Genomic DNA, 22,632 nt, shown 5'->3' on the forward strand with positions numbered 1-22,632 from the left:
CATACGAGGGAGAAAGGAAGGTATGCAGATAGGGTTCAATGAAGAAGGTGGGGGGAGGAGGCATAAATACTCGCATCGACCTATTTGGTCAAATGACCTGTTTCTCTACTTTATCATGTCAAAAAGTGGTACAATTAAAAACTTCTGCCTCGGACTTCTGAGCTAGAAAAGAGCAATTCCACCCATCTGTGCAGTAGATCTGACTGAGGAGAGAGGATTCTCATTTATCCTTCAGTGTTTGAAAGGTTCAGCATTGAGCACAGCTTGGATCTCAGCAAAAATGATATTGGATCATAAGAATTCACACACACGGGGCAGAGTGGAACCTATAGGTCAAAAGGCTCTCCACCAGTTGGGTTTTCCTCATTTACTTTCTGGGCCTGTTATGGACTGATTGATTTATTTGATTAGTCAAAAACGCCTGTTATCATTGTGTCATGTGACTACCAGGATGGTAGACCGTGAACTGGATAAGACTTTCATAGAATGTACAGTGCAGAAGGAGGCCATTCGACCTATTGAGTCTTCACCAGCCCTTGGAAAGAGCCCCCTGTTTAAGTCCACACCTCCCTGTAACCCAGTAACCCCACCTAACTAAGACACTAAGGGCAATTTAGCATGGATAGTCCACCTAACCTGCACATGTTTGGACTGTGGGAGGAAACCAGAGCACCCAGAGAAAACCCACGCAGACAGTGACCCAAGCCAGGAATCGTACCTGGGACCCTGGAGTTGTGAAGCAACAGTGCTAACTACTGTGCTGCCCATTTGGTCTTTCATCATTGAGCAATTGGTACGTTCCTGTGTAAGAATAACCCTCTGGGTACAGGCAGTCCTTGAACTTGCGATACAATTTGTCCCTGTAAACCAAGTTGTAAGTAGAAATCCCGTAACTCGGAACTGACTTTCCCATAGGAACAATGTTATAAATAGGGGGATAAAAGCAAATTACTGTGGATGCTGGAATCTAAAACAAAACAGAAAATACTGGACAATCTCAGCAGGTCATACAGCATCTGTGATGAGAAAAGGGAGCTAATATTTTGAATCTGGATGACTTTGCCAAAGAAACTCCACAGATGCTGTCAGACCTGATGAGATTGTCCAGTATTTTCTGTTTTTGTTTTAAATAGGAGATTAGTTCTTGAACCCTATTTTCACTGAATCACCCCTTATTTGATGTTTTGCAGCCTTGAGAAAAAATGCAGTTTACAATGAGTGTTAAACTCAAACTTATTTGTAAAATAGGGGATTAGTTCTTGAACCCTATTTTCACTGAATCACCCCTTATTTGCCATAAAGTTGAAACCATTATTGTAAAGCTGAAAAAGGGTGAGGACTGCAATGGGTTTGTTCCAATATTCTGAAGTATCAAATTGTCAACAATTGAGGTACTAGTACCATAGTGGCCTCTGCATTCTGGAATAGGAAGGAGACATGTGGCCAGCATCCCCCCCGATTGTCATCTAGAGTCCACTTCAAGAAGTGGATGTCCATGGCAATTTGGTGATGCTCTGTGTCAAGAATCATAATTGAATATTTGGAGTGTTATTGGCAACATCAATTCCTTCAAAAGAAGAGGACAATAATAATAATAACATGATAACTGCCAATGATCAAATTTTGTCAAATATTTATAATCATGCTCTAGAATCTGTTCTGTTTGGTCCCTTGTACCTTTATGAAGAATTCACCAAACATTTTGATCTGTCCAAACCAAGGTCCTTTTATTGTCTCTCGTACGGTAGGATGGCAATCTAATACAGAGCACGTTATCATGGACTCTTGCTGGAGCATGCACTTTCTGCTGACCAATTATGTGTACGCCCTATTGCTCTCTCAATCTTGTTCTGGAGATGGCCAGATGTGCCCCCCTTTATATCCAGGTCACATGACCTTGGTCTGCATGGTGTGTCTGTACATGGGTCTTGTACCATCCCACTATGATATAGCCCAGTCATTTTCAAAGCCGGGCTTGCAACCCGCAGGTGGGTCACGGGCAGGAGGGTTGCGGAGCCATCCAACGCAGCCGGGAGGGTTGTGGAGTCATCCAACACGGTGTTCCCGATCGCAGGAAATAACGTGCAATGGCCATAGCAGTTGGCTTTCAAAAATGACGGCCATGACCGGCTTTCAGAATGCGGGCGCGCTGCACATGTGTGCCCGCTCATCAGTGCGCAGGTCCGGAGTCCAGCGAGAAACACCTCCTCCTCCTGACGTCAGTGCACTGACCCAGGAGAATTTTTTTTTGATTCAATGCAGTCTTGTCTGAAGCGATGCAGAGAGCAGGTCATGCGTCCTGAACACTGACGTCATGTGCATTGGGCGCGATTGTGATTCCTCCATTTTGTCAGCAGCAAATAAGCAACAGGAGAATAAAATTTACAATAATAAAGAGGGGGCAATAGACACAAACAGGCCAGGACCTCACAACTAAACCTGCTGGAGAGAGTGGCTCAGGGGAATCCACAGCAGGACAAAGCGGTGGTGAGGTCTCCAGGACCTCTTATGAACAAGCGATACAGAAATGTAACATTGAACGACAAAGCAAGTAAGATCATGAGGACCAAGCAGGCTCACCTGCCGCATTAAAGGTAAGTGAAAATGGTGGGCCACGAAATTTGAGTGACGTAAGTCGCGAAGGTCGGCCAGCGTGGGTCGCGATGATCAGAAAGCATGGGTGATGAAGGTCGACCGGCATGGGTCCCGGAGGTTGGTCGGTTGGTAAAAATAGGTCCCCCAGAAAAAAAGTTTGAAAAACACTGATATAGTCCATAGGCATATCACCACATCCTCTTTCCTCACAAAATGTCAACATAATATTTTTACAGGCAACATTACACATTGCATTTTTATACAGATATATGGCATGCCATTGGTCCAGTAAGCAAGTTTTATAAAAAGTGCCCATTTGCATTCTGTGGAGAAGTCATTGTTGCAAGTCGGTGCCTACTTCTGCAGAATGTGGCTCACTTGCCAGCTTCTTGCTTGTCTTCTGCTTTGCCCTGTGTTTTTGCAAGGCCTGTGTCCTTGCAAGGCCTGTGTCCAAGACTGCCATATCTGTGTTACCAGTCACTTTCATTTTCAGGCACGTTATTGCTTCCCACCTGCAAGTGGTGTTAATACCTGTTGGCTGGCGGGATGCAGTTGTTCTCCCAGCATTTTCTTCTTCCTTTTTATTTTCATTATCTCTGGGCGGTGTAACCATGCCCATTTCTGCGGCCTCATCAACATGCAGGATTCTCTTGATTTCCAATGCCGGCATGGAGAATGGAACTGGGATTGATGGTTTCACCTCTTCTCGGCATGCTGGAACATTAGTGACTTGCTTGCCATCACTGGAGATGCGTGTGCCCTGTGGCTGAACATCACCGGCTTCAGCCGCACTGCTGATATCTATTTTCTTGGCATCATCACTCATTTTTCATTGCTTCCTCTTCGAAGTCTTCTGCAAAAGTACTTTGTGAGTGCATCTGCCAGGGCCCTTTTTTCTTTTAGCTTTTGGAGCAGCTGATTTACTGCTGCTGCTGGCCTATGGGCGGGTCTGTCTGTGTTGCTACCTCTTGAATATGTCGTGACAACCTGGTAGGCTGTGGTAGTCTGCTGAAATCTTCAGCTTCAGCAATTACCTGCAACGCCTCATACCCTGTCTGTGGTGACTCTGTCAGCTCCACCTCGCCTGCACCGTTGAGCATTGTCCCCGTGTCTTGCACTTGAGCCACAGGTGATGGGCCCTCGTCACTCAAAATGAAACTGCTGATTCCTGGGTCATTCACATCTGAAGAGGGTGGCAACAGCTCATTGTCGCCCTGTGGCAGGATGAAGGTGTCATCCGTAGCTGTGTCACTGTCATCTGAAATGGTCACCTGCTCGTCGAGCTCCCCTTGCAGTGGGCTGGCTTCATGTAGTGAGGAGCCCATCACCGGAAATATGTCGTGTGCATGATGTGTGTCACCATCTGCCTCTGGAGCAAACTGCTCCCAAATCGGACCTACGTTGTCAATGATTAACTTGTTATCGGTGAATTGCATCTCCCTTGGGGAATCGGACATCCCTTTGTCATCATCTTTCTTTGCCAGCGCCATCTCAAAACTGTCGCACTTCACAGAATCCAGCGGGTTCCGGGCATGAGCCACCTCGTCATTGCTTGCAGACAACCAGAGACTTGTCTCTGGAGCCTCCTCTGTGTTGTTGGAGAAAAAATGAAGAAGCAGCTCATTGTGTTCATCATCCGTCTGACCTTCATCACTGTCAGTCTTTTCACCTGAAAAATATAACTTTGCATGCAAAATTTTCTGTTTTTGAAATAGTGCACCCAATTCAAAATCAGCCTTTTGTTTTGGTTTAAAATCCGACCCTGTGGAACTTCAGGGGGACTGAAGAAGTTGAAGAATGATTCCTTGGATAAGGTCCTTGTCACTGTACTTGGATTGCTTTGATTCCTGTCTTTTTGTTTTGTTTCAGTTGTTCACACTGTTACATTTTTGCCCTCCAGCCAATTGATTATGCAGCTTGTGCAGCCGATTATCTGCGGCTCATCCATGCACGATTTCAGCAGCTGTGAGTTCAACTGATAAACTTCAGTGAGCACCTCATTTGTGAAATACTCATTAGGCCCGAATGTAAACACCAGAGTGAATCTCCACGGCTTTTCAACCTCTGTCCATTTAACACACATCTCACAGGTGCTTTAATATGGGTTCATCATATCCTTGTATCATGCCATTGAGTCGATGCACGTTCTTCAAGACTGCTAACCAGAATTGCGGAATGCTCATTGGCAGTTCCGACCCCGCGTCTGATTTGTGTTCCTCCACTAGGGTTCATTCCAAATCCTTAGAAACAGTGCATACTCTCTTATCCTGTGGGGATGTGCAGTGTTCAGCTGGCCATCCTTCCTCAGGGCTACATATCTGCTGAACCAAATTCAGGGACTCATATGCATCCACACCTAGGATGATGAGGCCTAGGTATGTGTTCACAATAGAGAATGTGGCAACATGTTTTTTTATTGTGCACCCAGGCTTCTAGTTCACACTCCTTCCCCATGCCCCATAGGTTCAAACTCATGTCCACTGTAGTCAACCAGTGTTCGTGGAACATTTATAATCGGTGGCATCTGCCGCAGAGTGTACAAATCATGTATGCTGAGGTGGTTTTCTTTTGCTCCCGTGTCAAGTTACACTTCACTATTGACTCATTTAACTGCATGGGTGTGGTAAACCACTGTTACACCTGTATTAGGTGGTGTAAGGTAGGACCTGTACTACAGGTTCGCCGGTAGCCCCTACTTGCTGGCTCCGCCCAGGAAGAGGAGTATAAAAATGCGTGTCCTCCAGCCAACTGCCATTTCGCCAGCTGCTGTATGAGGCCACGCATCTTACTGCAATAGAGCCACAGTTGTACCCAATCTGAGTCTTTGTACAATTGATCGTGCATCAACTGGAATCATTCAGTGAATACGCATATCCAGACAGGATGGCTTCAATTGGACCCCCGCAGTGAATGTATTTTGCGGATGAGTTGTCTGTACAACAGAGCAATGCACCTTGCTCAATTAATCTTTGCACCGACAGGGATGAAGAAGATAGTGGTATTAATGCTGTGACTCACGTGATAACGAAACATGGTCTCTGTGCGGGCGGTAATTTTCAGTGCACCGATAATATATAGCAAACAAAACATGGTCTCATGTGGGCGGCTATTTTGGGCTACAAGCCCCTCCGCTGTTTCAGATGGTGTCATTGGGGCCATGACCTTCATTGCAATCGGTCACCAAAATGTCAATCCTGCCCGGTGCTGGATTCACCGTGTCTGTGGTCGATATCAAATCTAACGAGAACAAGTCAGCAAGGGTCATCTCATCGACTGCATTTATCGACCTCAACCTGTCAAGTAATCGACTGTGAACTTCAGGAACATGGATGGAGCACTGTTTCTTCAAATGACCTGCACAGCTGCCCCTGTCGTAGACGTTGCCAGAGGCTGGACATCTCCGTGGGCCATGTTGACTTTGGCACAAAATGGCAGAGGGGCTTGTAGCCCAAAATGGCCGCCCACATGAGACCATGTTTTGTTTGCTATATATTATCGGTGCACTGAAAATTGCCGCCCGCACTGAGACCATGTTTCGTTATCACGCAAGTCACAGCATTAATGCCACTATCTTCTTCATCCCTGTCGGTGCAAAGATTAATTGAGCAAGGTGCATTGCTCTGTTGTGCAGACAACTCGTCCGCAAAATACATTCACTGCGGGGGTCCGATTGAAGCCATCCTGTCTGGGTATGCGTATTCACTGAATTATGGCTACATGCTTTGCCATTTCTCATGGAAGAGTATCGCTCGAAGTATTATAATGCGTCATCGTAGCTTCTGTTTTGCTCTTCAGCGCCACGGACTGAGGTATTATACAGTTCTACCGCCTTTGGACCTGCCGCCTTTAACAGCAACGCAAGAAGTCTGTCATTAGGCTGCTCCTGCAGACCCAGGGCTAAAACATAGAGTTGGAATTGCTGCTCAAATAGCACCAATTGTGTTCTATATTCCCTTGAAGCGGAGGTGGCAGGGTCCCCTAACCTCATCCATTCGTACCTCCAGTATTTTCTTACGCATCGGGTTGCCTCGGGTTGCAGTTCACCAGACCGGTCTTCAAGTCAAATGCCTAGCGTTGTCACTGCCTTTGCCAACCTCAAATCTTCAGAACACCTGGTGCCATGTTGTGTTGTGGTACTTTTATGAAGAACTCCCGAAACACTTCGATCTGTCCAAACCAAGATCCTTTTATTGTGTCTTGTGCGGTAGGATAGTAATCTGATACAAGCACGTTATCATGGTAGTCTTGCTACTCCTCTGGAACATGCACCTTCTGCAGACCAATTACATGTCATCTTATTACACTCTGAATCTTGTTTTGGAGATGGCTGGATGTGCCTCTCTTTATATCCAGGTACCAGGTCACATGACCTTGATCTGGAGACCGCATGGTGTGTCTGTTCTGCCACCAGCTGATTGGATGTCTCACACTATCCAACTTTGATATAGCCAATAGACATATCACCACAGAATCTGGAACAACAAACCGTTTATTGATCAAAATGCATGTTTGTTTTCATTGGAAACATTTAAATCATAGAAAACTTTAAATCATAGAAAATGTTGACTGGAGAATAAAGTAAAATCATGTGAAAACATAGATTTTTATAATCTGTATGTCCAGAAATGCAAACTATTTCTTGCCACTTGGCCACTTTCAGTAAGATGTAGTAATGTAACCTTCCAAGATTGAGACTGGAGTGATCAATATACCAGTGGTTAAGAGTTGATGTATGAAAGTAGCTTTCTGTTTCATCCCTTGATCTTTCAGTTCCTCATTTTAAAAATTACACTAGAATGAGAACTATCAGAATGTGCACTCGGAAACATACAGTAAACTGGCTGCAAACAGCTTACAATCTTTATTTCAAATTGACTTTGTACTTGGATCTTACAAAAAGATTAGTTGCACTCCTGTTTATTCTTTCTTTGAATTATTATAAATTCAAGCATGTATGCAATGTAAAGAAATTAAAGTATAACTTGATTTTGGTAAGTTTGGTAGGAAATTTCAAACCTGCTTTAGATGATGTTTGAAGCTGAGTGGCTAGCTGTGAAGTGACTTGAGGAACTGGATGCTAAACAATGTATTGTGTAACCTGTTAAAGAACATTCCTGAAGTTTCTGGCAAATCATAGGCACACCCTTTCTGCCCATGCACTTGACAATGAGGGCAATTGTTCTTTGGTTAAAAATCAATTCTTGGAATTATATGAACTTTTAAATTCTATGTCTATGCCTACCTAGGTGCGCACACCCGCCCTGTCCTGTGACCCCCACCTAACCTAAGGGACAATTTAACATGGCGAATCAACCTATCCTGCACATCTTTGTACTATAGGTAGAAACCGGGACATCTGGAGCAAACCCACACGGACATGGGGGGGAAAGCGCACACTCCACACAGTCACCCAAGACCGTGATTGAACCCGGTCTCTGCTGCTGCGAGGCGGCAGTGCTAAGTACTATGCCACTGTGCTGCCCTGTTTCTCCCTGTTTACTCTATCTAGATCTTTAATTGTTTTGGACACCTTTATCAAATGCCCTCTCAACTTTCTCTGCTGGAAGGAGAACAATTCCAGTTTCTTAAATCTCCACATAACTGAAGTCCTGCATCCATGAGCCAGGTTCATAAATCTTTTAGTGGATCCGCTCCAAAGTCTGTGTTCTTCCTGAAATATGGTGCTCAGAATTCAACGCAATACTCCAGTTGAGACTGAACAAGTGTTTTATGAAGGTTCAGCAGAAGTTATTTGCATCCACAATCCATGCCTCTATTAATGAAGCCCAGGATACTGTGTACCTTTTTAGTCAGAAGTCTTACAACACCAGGTTAAAGTCCAACAGGTTTGTTTGGAATCACTAGCTTTTGGAGAGCAGCTCCTTCCTCAGCGATCCCACAACCAATGGATCTGATATAAACTTGCAGAGCTTGCAAGTCCTGCCACATCCAGTCGTGAATAGTGTGGACAATTACTCGCTGGAGGAGGAGACTCTACAGATATCCCCATCCTCAATGATGGAGGAGTCCAGCACAAATGTGCAAAAGGCAAGGCTGAAGCATTCGCAGTGATCTTCAGCCAGAAGTGCCAAGTGGATGATCCATCTCCATCTCCCCGAGGTCCCCAGCATCACAGATGCCAGTTTTCAGCAATTCTTTACCCCACATGATATCAAGAAACACCTGGAGACACTGGATACTGCAAAGGCTATGGGCTCTGACACTATTCCGGCAGTTGTAATTGGCAAGGAGAATGGTGCAGTGTGAATTGCTTGCAATCATTTTTAAAAAGGGGCTGCAGATGCGAAACTCATTCCCAATAAGTTACCTTGTGCCAAGAGGGTAGAATTTTTATTTTGGAAATGGAGTATGTGGGATTTATTAATAACTTAGTAAGATGCTTATCACATTTATAAATGTGTCTTTGGTATTTGTGCCACCTTATCTACCTAAATAAGGAAATCCTTAAAACAATTAATGCAAATACAGAAGGCAATGATGCAGCATTATTATATTATCTAATCAAGGAGTTCGTAAGAATGAATAATGAGCCCCTGAATGTCAGATGCTTGAGAAAGTCTAAAAAAAAAAGCCATAAAAAAATATATCTTTACCCTCGGTGTGCAGGGTGCAATTTTAAGATGACAAAAAGCTTGAACGTGTTGTGTGAACTGTAAGGATAAGGATGGACTTCTAGAGGACATAGACAGACTGCTGGAATGGCTGGATATGTAACAGATGATGCAGAGAGAACTAAAGTAATAAGATTTCATAAGAATGAGAAACATAGAAAATAGGTGTAGGAATAGGCAATTTGGCCCTTCGAGCCAGCACCACCATTCAATATGACCATGGCTGATCATGCAAATTCAGTATTCCACTCTCACTTTCTCTCCATACCCCATTATCCCTTTAGCCGCAAGGGCCACGTCCAGCTTCCTCTTGAATATATACAATGAACTGGCCCCAACCACTTTCTGTGGTTGAGAATTTCACAAGTTCACAACTCTCTGAGAGAAGTTCTTCTTCATCTCAGTCCTGAATGGCTTACCCCTTATTCTTAGGCTGTGACACCTAGACGACCCCAACATCAGAAACATTCTTCTCGCATCTAGCCTGTCCAGTCCCATCAGGATTTTATATATTCCTATGAGATCCCCTCTCCGGCTTCTAAACCCCAGTGAGTAAAAGCCCAGTCGATCCAGTCTTTCTTCATATGTCAGTCCTAGGAATTAGTCTGGTGAACCTTCGCTGGACACCCTCAATAGAAAGAGTGTCCTTCCTCAAACTAGAAGACCAAAACTGTACACAATACCCAAGGTGTGGCCTCACCAAGGCCCTGTATGAATGCAGCAAGACATCCCTACTCCTCTACTCAAATCCTCTTGATATGAAGGCCAGAATGCCATTAGCTTTCTCTTCTGTACCTGCATGCTAACCATCAGCGACTGTTCCACCATGACACCCTGGTCTCGTTGCACTTCACCTTTTCCTAAACCGCCACCATTCAGATAATCTGCCTTCCTCTTTTTGTCACCAAAGTGGATAACCTCACATTTACCCACATTATATTGTATTTGCCCGCTCAGCCAGCCTGTCCAATTCACCCTGAAGCCTCTTTGCATCCTCCTCACAGCACACACTGCCATCCAGCTTAGTGTCGTCTGCAAATTTGGAGATATTGTATGCAATTCCTTCATCCAAATAATTAATGTAGATTATGAACTGCTGGGGTCCCAGAAATGAATCCTGTGGTGCCCACTAGTCACTGCCTGCCGCTCTGAAAAGCACCTGTTTATTCCTACACTCTGCTTCCTGTCTGCCAACCAGTTCTCTATCCACATCAGTACATTACCCCTAATACCATGGGCTTTAATTTTGTTCACTAGTCTTTTGCGTGGGACCTTGTCAAAAGCCTTTTGAAAACCCAGATACATAACATCCACTGGTTCACCCGTGTTCACTTTACTGGTCACATCCTCAAAACAGTTCCAGAAGATTTGTTGAGCATCATTTCCCTTCAGTGAATCCATGCTGACTTGGACCGATCCTGTCCCCACTTTCCAAATGCTCAGTTATTTAATCATTAATAATTGATTCCAGCATTTTCCCCACCATCAATGTCAAGCTACCCGGTCTATAATTCCCTGTCTTCTCTCTCCCGCCCTTTTAAAAAAAGTGGTTATAGTAGCTACCCTCCAATCCATTGGAACTCTTCCAGAGTTTATTGAATGCTGGAAAATGATCACCAATGTGTCTACTATTTTTAGGACCACTTCCTTAAGTACTCTGGGATGCATAGCATCAGGGCCTGGGGACTTATCTGGTTTTAATCTCATCAATTTCCCCAATACAATTTCCTGACTAATAAGGATTTCCTTCAGTTCCTCCTTCATGCTAGACCCTCTTTCCCATAGTATTTCCGGAAGGTTATTTGTGTCCTCCTTAGTGAAGACAGATCCAAAGTAATTGTTCAACTGGTCTGCCATCTCTTTGTTGCGCAATATAAAATAAAGGATACAATTTTGAAGGAACAGGAGGACTAGGTGGTGGATGTGCAAATGTTGTTGAACATGGCAGGGAAGGTTGAGAAAACAGTTTAGGCATAGAGTACAAAAGCAATAGATATGGTGACCCTGGGTAAAACATTGGCTTTGCCTTAACTGGCGTAGTGTGTCCAATTCTGGACACAGGATGTAAAGGAATTTAAGAATGGTTCCTGGGATGAGAGACATCAATCATGTGGATAGATTGACAAAGTTGAAGCTGTTCTCCTTGAAGAAGAAAAGTTTGTGGAGAGATTTGATGGAGATGTTCCAAATCTTGCGGGGTCTGAACAGAGTAGATGGGGAGAAACTGTTCCCATTGGAAGGGTTGAGAATGAGAGTACACCAATTTAAGGTGAGTTGCAGATGAACCTCACAAAAAAACAGCAATATGAGGAAAATGTTTTCACGCAGTGGGTGATTAGGTTCGGGAATATGTTGCTTGAAAGTGTGGTAGAGGCAAATTAAATCATGCCTTTCAAATCGGAATTGGATAATTAGCTTGAGGGAAACATTTGCAGGGTTACAGAGAAAAGGTTTAAAAATGGAACTAGCAGAGTTACTCTTATACAGTGCAAGTACAGAGATAATGGGCCTCCTGTGTTGTAACCATTCTTTGATTTGGTTTCTAAAAATGGTTAATGCTCCAATATTCCCAGTGTTCATGATACACTGGCAATGATTTTATAATTTCAGAACAGCTTAGTCTTTATTTTACCCCTATTATCTGGTCAGGAATTCTCCGGCCGTTGGGATTCTCTGTTCCCGTCGACAGCGCACCCCCGCCCGCAGATTATTCAGTGGCATGGGGTGGCTTCAATGGGAAATCCCATTGACCAGCAGCGGCAATAGTGAATCTCGCCACTGCTGAGAAATACATGGCTGGGAGAACAAGAGAATCTTGCCCCTTATCTGTGGTGGTCTTTGACTGTTTCCTGCTCTTTCCGCTCTCAAGTGTTTTTTTAGAAGGTATTTTGTTACCTAGTTCATATTTGATTTCAGTTGAATTAGTTTCAACTCCACTAATATAGTACCTTAAAAAAAAAAAATCTCCAGGGAATTAGGGATAGGCAATAAATGCTGGCCCAGCCAACATTGCACACATGCCATGAATTAATTTGTAAAAATCAATGTTTGGTGCTTTCTGCAGAGGTCTGATGCCTTGTTTTTTTAAAAAGGCAGGCAGATGAATGGATGGGGATTTGAATTTGCTTAAATAAGAGTGCATTTGGCTTAGAAACAAATAACTTTTGTTTTGAAATACTTAATAACTACATCCATAAGTTTATACACGTAAAAATCTCCTGAATGATGTATATACATCTGGTTAAAGTGAAAACCTGTTTTGATTTTTGCAAGAGGGTGAGAGTCAAAAATATTGTTTTCTGATTGCAGCATTAGCTACTTTATTCAGCAAATTTGGTTTTAAGACTTTAGAACTTTTAGCAATTTTAACCAAAAGTATGATTTATTTGAATTTCTGTTATTCAAACATAGAGTGCATATTCGGGCAGCGCAGTGGTTAGCATTGCAACCTCATGGTGCCGAGGTCTCGGGTTCGATCCCGGCTCTGGGTCACTGTCTGTGTGGATTTTGCACATTCTCCACGTGTTTGCGTGGGTTTCACCCCCACAACCCAAAGATGTGCAGGTAGGTGGATTGGCCATGCTAAATTGCCCCTTAATTGGAAAAAATGAATTGGGTACTCTAAAATTAAAAAAAAAAGCCATAGAGTGCATATTATTTATTCTTTACTAAATGTAATTTTCTCTCTTCTGCTAAAGATTCCAGCTGGTACTGAAGTAGAGTTCCACAAATACCACCATCACAGATAGGCAAGTGCTCTTCATACGAGAGTCTGGGCAGGTAGTTGAATTATATAAGGCATCGAAGAATAACCCACTGCTGTTCTCCTCCACCTTTGTAAGAATTCCAGCAGGGAGCATGAGTGAGGGCATTGATTTGTCATGGGAAGCTTCCCCTGCAGAGGAGGGGAAAATAAGACATGGTAAACCATAATCACGTGTCAGGGCGTACGCCATTCACATCTTTTGACTATGATAGTTTCGGGAGTACTCTCAATGTGGGAATGGACTGTTGAGAAGTGGTTTGTGAGGGCAAGAAGGTTTGAGGATGGATTTTTGTGGTGGATTGATGTTTTTGAAGGAAGAGGAATAGTGTCGAAATGCAGAATTATTGACGATGTCAGATAGCATGATATTTATCTTAACAGAGGGTTTAAAATCACTCCAGAATTGAAGGGAAAATGCTTAATTACTTAATTACTCAACTCAAAAATTAAATGGGTAATTAAAACATGGCAGCAAACTTACTAATGGCCAGGTCCTACAAACAACAGAGGATAGAAGGGGATTGAACTTGCAATTATGCAGCATTAAATGCTAATTAAACGTGGCAGACCTTTTATTCTCAGCACTGCATTGGGTAAATTACAAGTTAGTTGTTTTTCTTTAGGGTGTCAGTTGGGGATAAATATTGATGAGGACATGGAGAGAACTGTCCTTCTTCCTTTCCAATAGTACTATGGGATGATCTTAATGTACCTGAGAAGATGGAACAGGGCAGGGTCTTAATCAGAATGTTTGCACTCAACAATGCAGTGCTGTCTCAGTAGTAATTTGTGTCAGCCTTGATATTGTGTTAAAAAATGTGGAGATTTAAACTCGTATCCTCACCAGTGTGGCCATGTTAATTGGGTAGCATTAGCAGGGATAGAAATGAGTAATACACTCATCCTTTTAGAAAACTCATATTTGGAATATATTCATTCACTTGACTTTCAATAAAATGTAATTTGTGTATGGCACATTTATAGTATGTGTCCTGGAGCTGTGAAAGACTTTTCACAGTACAATTTTAGATCTTAGTCTTTCCAAACCTGGATTCTGTTTGTAAAGAACATTTTGAACTGTACAAAGTAGCTGTGGTTGTAGGTTAGTTTTTGGGAGCAGAGTTTGCAGCAAAGGTTAACAGGGTCACACAAACATATCAACACGATATTAAAATCAATACTGGTTTGGTAAAATATCCATGGAAACAGCTCTACCAGTCAGAGTCCACTTGCCAAACAATCAGCATGCTCTTCTCATTCAGTTTGTTGCTCCCTTGAGATTTAATGTTGCAAAACTGACCTGGTGAGTGCAAGACTAAAAACGTTGACGGTGTCATGTGACTGTCCCTTTAAGAAAAGTGTGCTTTATCAAATGGCTGCAGTGATGTCATTGTGCGAGTGGAGCTGGGCTCTGCTCTGCTTTTTACTTACGTTTTGTGCTGAAAGTTGTTTCGGCTCTGTGTTTGGTTCCGCTTTCAGTTGGAGAGCTGCATTCAAACCAAGCAGATGTGTGTATTGATCTCTCTCTGCAATCTAAAGAATGTCTCTAGATCACTTGATGATTTCAAAGTAATACCTGTTTCTGTAAGGAATGCAAACCTACTGTCTTTGTTAAAAGGTTTTTTTGACTTATGGATGTTGGATGTTGTTTGGAAAGTTAACAGGGTTGGTAGTTGATAGGATGTTTACTGTGTGTTTATAAAATGTTAACGGGATTCATAGAATAAACATTGTTTTTGTTTAAAAATATTTTTAGTTCTCTGTAAAGTGGGCCCTTGAGCTCCCCATAATCAAAATCTATTAAAAGTTGTGGGTCAGGTGAACTCCATAATATACTTTAGTGTTCTCTAAATCCTGGCACATAATAACAGGATGTCCCATTTTTCAGAAATACTCCCAAGTTCAGTACCACCAAGTGAAAGACAAAATACTAATCCAAAGGGAAATACTGCACGTGCCGGAAATCTGAAATAAAAACAGAAAATGCTGTCACTAATCAGGTTTGGCAGCACCTGTGAAGAGAGAAACACAATTAACCTTTCAGATTGCTAACTTCTCACCAGCCTACATATAAACAGTTTCCGGCGCGGTAGCACAGTGGTTAGCACTGTTGCTTCACAGCTCCAGGGTCCCAGATTCGATTCCTAGTGTCTGCACGTTCTCTCCGTGTCTGCGTGCGTTTCCTCCGGGTGCTCCGGTTTCCTCCCACAGTCCAAAGAGGTGCAGGTTAGGTGGATTGGCCATGCTAAATTGCCCTTGGTGTCCAAAAAGGATAGGCTGGGTTACGGCGATGGGATGGAGGTGTGAGCTTGGATGCAGTGCTTTTTCCAAGGGCTGGTGCAGACTCAATGGGCCGAATGGCCTCCTTCTGCTCTGTAAATTTTATGATTCTATGATTCACTGCAACAAAAAAGGAATTTGTATCAGTTTCCTTGAAAGACCTGAATTTCTACCTTCACCGCATTATTTCTTTATTGTTATAAAATAGTTCAACATGATTTATATATGATTTCTGTGCTTGTTGAAAAATCATCAAATTAGTACATTAGAAGAGAAGGAGTTTTGGAACTGCTCAGATTTCTATCTTTTACTTAAAATGAGGTTCTGATCTCTGCTGATGATCAATGAAGTGGCCTTATGTGACCAAGAATTGAAGACTGTATTTCCTGTATGTTGCAGCAACTTTTGAGTTAAGTTTAGTTACTCATTGGTTGGTGAGTACTATATTAGAGCATGACACTTTATTTTCATAGTATTTTGGAAGTGCTCTGTTTTTCCTATCGCCAGACATTTACTGTGAAGGTCTTTACCAGCTGTTAAATGTAAATGCCGCCACAGTCCCAGACTATAAGCTGCTGTCCCTTTTGAAGTTGACTGGTGGTGATTCAACCCGAAGCTCACCACTCATCAGGCAAGGTTGAGAAGGCGGGGCCTTCATAAATAACCTCAGCTGATAGAGGAATTGAACCCACGCTGTTGGCATCGCTCTGCATCACAAACCAGCGTTCCAGCAACTACCTGAGCTGTTAAAGTAATCCTCTAATCACACATTTCACAAAGTGCATAGGAATATGCTGGTCCAACCATCCGTCTATAAATTGGTTTAGCACAGGGCTAAATTGCTGGCTTTGAAAGCAGACCAAGGCAGGCCAGCAGCACGGTTCAATTCCCGTAGCAGCCTGCTGAAAAGGTGCCGGAATGTGGCGACTAGGGGCTTTTCAAAGTAACTTCATTTGAAGTCTACTTGTGACAATAAGCGATTTTCATTTCATTCAATGGTATAAGCACCAAAGCAGTTCATTACTTTGCCATGCAATATTTTAAGTGGCTGATGAGTTCAATTCTTGAGCAGCATTACTTACTACAGATGATGCAGCAGTAAATCACAGGCCAGATGTTGAAACCTGTGTAGTATTAAATCTTAAAAATAAAGAACATTACAGTATAGGAACAGACCCGTCGGCCCTCCAAGCCTGCACCAATCCAGATTTCTTACTTAGAACTACTGCTTATTGCCCAAATGATTTGTATCCCACCATTCCCTGCCCGTTAATGTGTCTAACAAGATACATCATAAATGTTGCTATTGTGCTTGCCTCCACTACTTCCACTGTCTGACTACTCTAACGCGGACCAGGCACTCACTACCCTCTGCATGAGAAACTTTCCTCGCACATCTCCCCTAAACTGTCCCCCCTCACCATGAACCTGTCAAGGCCCTGTGTGTTTCCTGTTTGCTTTCACCCCTTCCTTGTCGGCGAACTCCAGTTCCTGTTTTGCTTTTTCCCTTCCCTGTCAGCCACCTACACTTCCCAATGCAGTCTCCCCTGTTGTTCGCCATATCTACCCAGCTTGCAATATCGATGGTGAAAATTTTTAAGTCCCTCTTTTGAAAATCTTTGAACTTGGACCCAGTTGAGCCCGGTAATATTATTAAAGTATCCACACGGTTTCCATACAGCATGTTTTTGAAAACACCCCTTTTCCATTAAATGTAAATAAACATTTCTCAAATTTGGCAACGCGTCTTCTTCAAGTACTCCATTCTAGGGCTAAAATTCTTTGAAGCTTCAATTGAGGAATTAATTTTGAAATGAGAAATTCTACTCTCCGCATCAAACTACCACCAGGATCTCGCACACTCAAATATTTCAATCAAAGGTGCTGCAGAAAATTAGCCTATAATAATTTGATGGTATTACACTGTCTTATAAAAAGCAAGGCCCAGCTTTTAAAAAAATAATCTAGTGATTTAAGGCCAGCTTATTGAAGTGCTGGCTTCTTTATTTCTATTTCTAGGAGAACCTTTACTCGAGGTGGGGGATGATAATGTTGGATTAAGGATACTTTTCACTGCATACCTTTAGCATCAGCATTCAGCAGTGTGAGATAAAGTGTGAACCATATTTGGTTCCCCATTTTGTTCAGTTAACATATCTCAGTCTGGGCAATTGGGGTGTTACATTTTGGTTCAGCATCCCTTGGATAAAGTGAAGAACAGTTTCTGCACCTGACTGCTGTCTGATGATCTCTCCTGCAGTGTTTGTATGCACAGAGGACCATGTCCACTTTGAATAGTCTGCTTATACAATAACAACATGCTGTTCGGTGAACATCTTTGACCAAGCTGCTGTAATGTTACCTGGTGTGCATTGTGTTTCTCTTCTGTGTTTGTGACTGAGCCACATTGACACAGGTTACACTTTATCTCACACTGCTGAATGCTGATGCTAAAGGTATGCAGTGAAAAGTACCCTTAATCCAACATTATCATCCCCCACCTTGAGTAAATGTCCTCCTAGAAATAGAAGTAAGGAAGCCAGACTGGTTACAAAATAAATATTAGAGGCATATGATGGGAAGATTGGACTGGGTAGAAAGAAAGTAACAAAATAAGCAAAGCTTGAGCTTGTTAATTATCAGAATCTGAGATGGATTTTGATTGTAATCACTAATACATGTTTTTTTGTAAAAAAGAAACAACAAATACATTCATGTACATATATATATAGAATAAAATTGCAAAGAATGAGGCCCTTATCCTCTCTTTGAACGGCAGGTATCAGAGTAGTAAAAGCTAAAACAATCTATTCAATTGGTGTCTGATGACAACTACCTCACTGAAAGATCAGATTGTGATGTAATTAGTTCAAGATTGTGACAGAAAAAATTGAACTGGGCTCCTAACAGATAATGACTATCATCTAACTTCATACAAATAAGATCCTAATATTTGACCATAGCATTCTCAAGTCATGTCACTCCCATACCACTTTGATGCTACCAGCGTAGAATTTCAGCACTACATGTTGTGCCACAGAGTGGTAGAAGTGATTTCCACCTGTGAGCATCCACAAATTGAACCGTTTTAACCACTCGATATGAGGAAAGCAGCAACTGGATGCTCGGCACTTCTACACTGAGAAATAGAGAAGAAAAATAGCACTACTCTCCCATTTTCTAAACCATGTTGGCCATTTCATGACAGCAATGGTAGATATCTCAGAATAGTTTATAGTGTTGCCCTGAATGGCTAGAAAATACAAGAAAATTATTTTTAAACTAAGTCCCCTACGAAGAAGCTAGTGAGTACAATTTTGATGCATCAGTTAATAGTTATCTTTGTGTTAATCTGATTTTTAAAAATTCTAAAGCACAGTACATCAGCAATGTTGCTCACTAGGAAATGTGCAAAGAGGAAGCCAGTGCTCAAAAAAAATGGAAATTCCCTCCATGATTCGGCAAAATTTCAGAAGTACTTCATCGGCTATTAATAAAAGCTTTGGAACGTCCTGTGGTCATGAAAAGCATTTAAATAATCACAAGTTAATTGTTCTTTAACTCTTAGCTGTAAGGCAAGTACATGAAGCAAAAATATAATTGACCATTTTAAAAAGTATGCTGTGTTTTACTTCAAAATACAGCTTAAAAACAATATATTGAACTTCTACACTGCAGTGCAGTTAAATTATTATACATTTTCTCCTTGGTATTATAGATGGGGAAAGTCAAGAAATTAAATTTTAAACAAAGCCTTTGTCCCTCGGAGTTGGTGAATTCCCTTAGTCAATAAGTTGATGATTGTTACTTTCTGCAAATTAGAAGTTGAAGGTCGTTCATGTTACTTAGCTGATTTTTCAATCTTTGTAAATATTTTGACAATTTTGAATGCCCTGCTCTGATTTTACACCTTCAACCCAAGTCACCAAGTTGAGCTCTGTGGACATAGCCAGCTGCAGAGATTGTGATTAGTAAACTGTGAAAGTAAATAAAGGGAAGAATCTAGTGAATTTGGAATTCGTTCCAATATGAAGCTTGGCAGTAGTCTATGAATTTGTGCCTTCAACAGTGCACTGCTGTCAACTAGGTCACTGTGGTCTCAGTACAAAAGCAACTTTGAATGGAAATGATGCAATGTCATTAGCCTCTGTCCTCTTTCATTAATCCACATTTTCCTGGTATTGAGGAATATCTGAGAAAAACCGGGATTATTTATAAAATGTATTTCGCAAAAAGAAGAACTTTATTTTCAAGTAGTTAAATTAAAGTAGTTAATTATCTTTTTATACTATCTCTTCTAACAAGTATTAATTACAGTAAGTGCTGTTCAGACACACCCACTAGACTCCATAATTTCAAATTGTTGACTCAGTTGTACCAGACTGTTGTCATTACTAATGTAATTATCACTCTTTCATTTTGACTGTTTTCTGTTTGCCAATAGTTGAATTTTTTTAGTTAACATAATATGCTTGACAGCGTGTCTTTAGATTAGGCTGCTACAGAACTCATTGCTAGAAAACTTAGACCAGCCATGGTACTATAACAATGAGAGATTACTAAAACTATGGGTGTATTCCCTGAATTTCAGAAGGTTAAGGAGCAATTTAATTGAGGTTTATGATATTAAGAAGGTTTGTAGAGAGAAACAATTTCTGCTGGTTGGGTGTCTAGGGTTAGGGTTATACATTTAAAAATTAGAACTGGACATTTCAAGAGTGAAACTGAGGAACCGTTTTGTACATAAAGGGTGGTAGATATTTGAGACTCCTGATCAATTATTAATTTTAAATTTGGGATTGACAGACTTTCTTAACTGTAAGCACAACGAGATATGATGCTAGCCTGTGGGTGGGGGGAGGGTACATGGAATTAGGTTACAGATCAATCATGGTTTCATTGCATGGTGGGATTAAATTGAGTGGTTAAATAGACAATTGCTGTTCCTATCTTCGAACTGTCAACTTTATAAAAACAAGCATAATATCAAAATTAACTCAAATAAATTTTCTGTCCATGTTGTGAATACTTTCTACTGGGTTTTGTTGAACCACGTTAGAATAGAAATCATGTGTTTGTGACTAATGCTGTTACCAAGCAATTACTCACTGGTTCAGCTGTAGCCCAGCCACCTGACTGATGCTTTTTTGTTTTGTTCTGCCTAATAGCCTGACTTAAAATTCAGTATGCTGATTGAGGTATAAAACCTGTCAAAACATTTTGTAATAAATCCTGGGGAATGCCAACTGCTAAGAAGATGTGAGCAAATAAATTGCTCATTGCAAAAAATCAGTTGTTCTGATGATTAAGCCATATTTTCTGAATCAGGATTGTGGCCTGTTTTGTTCTCGCAGCATTTGAATACTTTAAAGCAGTTGGCATATTCAGGATCTTGCATCATCTACATAAGAATTTTGCCAAAGCAGCTTTCACTTCAGATGAAACTCTATTTAAAATCTATTTGGCTCCAGGGTTTCTGCTGAGCAGTCACTTTCTCTTAACATTTTAACGTCTTAAATATACAACATAACAATATACAATCACACAAAACCCCAACCTCCATTCTCCAACGCCCCAGTAATTCAAAACAAACGCCTCCCCAAGAGAAGCTTTCAGTAACCAAATTCTTTAATATGTAATATAAACAGACCCCATCTCTTGTGGAACCCTTCACTTGTCCCCCTCAAAATGAACTTGATAGTCCCCCAGCTACACAGAAGCACAAGGTGGAGAAGGTGATCTACACCCCAACAGTATCCGCCGGCGAGCAATCAGTGAGGCGAAGGCTAGAACATCTGCCCCCGCTTCCTTCAGCAGCTCTGGCAAGTCCGACACCCCAAATATGGCCTTCGGGGGACTGGGCTCCACCAACATGGTGCTGAAAAATGACCTCCAGAATTTCTTCAAGCAGAACCAGAACATATATAATTGGCTGGGCCTCACCCACACCGCTCACAAATGTTCTGCACCTCCTCAAACAACCGGCTCAACCTCAACAAGTGCACTCTGTGTACCACTTTTAGCTGCATCAACCCCAGTCTCGCACACAAGGTTGAGGCATTCACCTTCCATAACACCTCCTCCAGCACCATCTCCTAGTCCTCCTCCCACTTGGCCTTAACCCCCTCCAGCAGTGGCATATCTTCCTCTGACATCCTCCCATAAATTGCCACGGTGACACCCCCAGCCCTATCACCTAAATCACCCTTCCAACAATGAGGAGGGCGGTGCCACTGGAAAAGAAAAACCTTCTTCGCTAAATCCCGCACCTGCATACACCTACAGGCACCCACTCCAACCAGCGGAATCCCAAACTTCTCTGTCAACTCCTCCAAACTTGCGAACTGCCCTTCTAAAAACAAGTGCTTTGTTTCCATCACCACTTTAAAAAAAATTTTTAAGTGCCTAATTCTTTCTTTCCAGTTAATGGGCAATTTAGCATGGCCAATTCACCTACCCGGCAAATCTTTGGGTTGTGGGGGTGAGACCCACACAGACATGGGTGAATGTGCAAACTCCACATGGACAGGGACCCGGGGCCAGGATTGAACCCGGGGCCAGGATTGAACCCGGGTCCTCGGCGGCGTGAGGCAGCAGTGCCAACCACTGCACCGCCATGCCACCACCCCACTCCTCACCCCTCCCCAATATAATAATTTAACTCCCGAACCTCTCCAACACCCCAAACCAGTAACTCCACTCTACACACTCTAAATCTAGCGCCACCACCATCTCCAGCTCCCTGCCTTCTGATAGGGAGCGCATCATGTTCAACAAACGCCGCATGCTGAAAGCTAACTGCCTACCCTTTATGAACCCCATGTGATCTTCCCCAATCATCTGCCGGAGACACACTTCCAATCTATGTGCCATCACTTTGGCAAGAATCTAGGCATCTACATTTTGCAGAGATATTGGCATATGCGACCCACACTCCACAGGTTCTTATCCTTTTTTCACCACAGCAAAATGGATGCCTGTCCAATCGTCTCCGGGAATGCCACTTAGCCACCACATCCTCAAACATCTCCTCCAACAGCACGGCCAGCCTACCCAAAAACGTTTTATAAAGCTCCACCGGCCCTGGTGCCTTACGCGTTTGCATCTTCCCTATCATCATCAAAACCTCTTCACTCCTTACTGGTTCTTCCAGCCTTGAAAATTAAATGAAAATTGCTTATTGTCACGAGTAGGCTTCAATGAAGTTACTGTGAAAAGCCCCTAGTCACCACATTCCGGCGCCTGTCCGGGGAGGCTGGTACGGAAATCGAACTGTTCTGCTGGCCTGCTTGTTCTGTTTTAAAAGCCAGCAATTTAGCCGAGTGAGCTAAACCAGCCTTGCACTCTCTTCCGCTCCTA

The 22,632-nt window shown here is 42.4% G+C and overlaps 1 protein-coding gene across 6 annotated transcripts in view; it reads left to right on the forward strand.

The window, feature by feature from the left end:
- The window catches only part of clcn5b (chloride channel, voltage-sensitive 5b), a 116,483-nt gene that overhangs the window by 5,205 nt on the left and 88,646 nt on the right, over positions 1–22,632 (forward strand). Inside the window, exon 1 of one of the 6 annotated variants that reach the window (XM_038775584.1) lies at positions 15,686–15,707. The exons of the other annotated variants lie outside the window; for them this stretch is intronic. The gene's annotated coding sequence lies outside the window, so the exon portion shown is untranslated. Of the gene's footprint in view, positions 1–15,685; positions 15,708–22,632 lie in introns of those variants that run through there. 6 annotated transcript variants of the gene reach the window in all.

The sequence above is a fragment of the Scyliorhinus canicula genome, chromosome 17 (assembly GCF_902713615.1).
Source record: "Scyliorhinus canicula chromosome 17, sScyCan1.1, whole genome shotgun sequence".
Classification (NCBI taxonomy): Eukaryota; Metazoa; Chordata; class Chondrichthyes; order Carcharhiniformes; family Scyliorhinidae; genus Scyliorhinus; species Scyliorhinus canicula.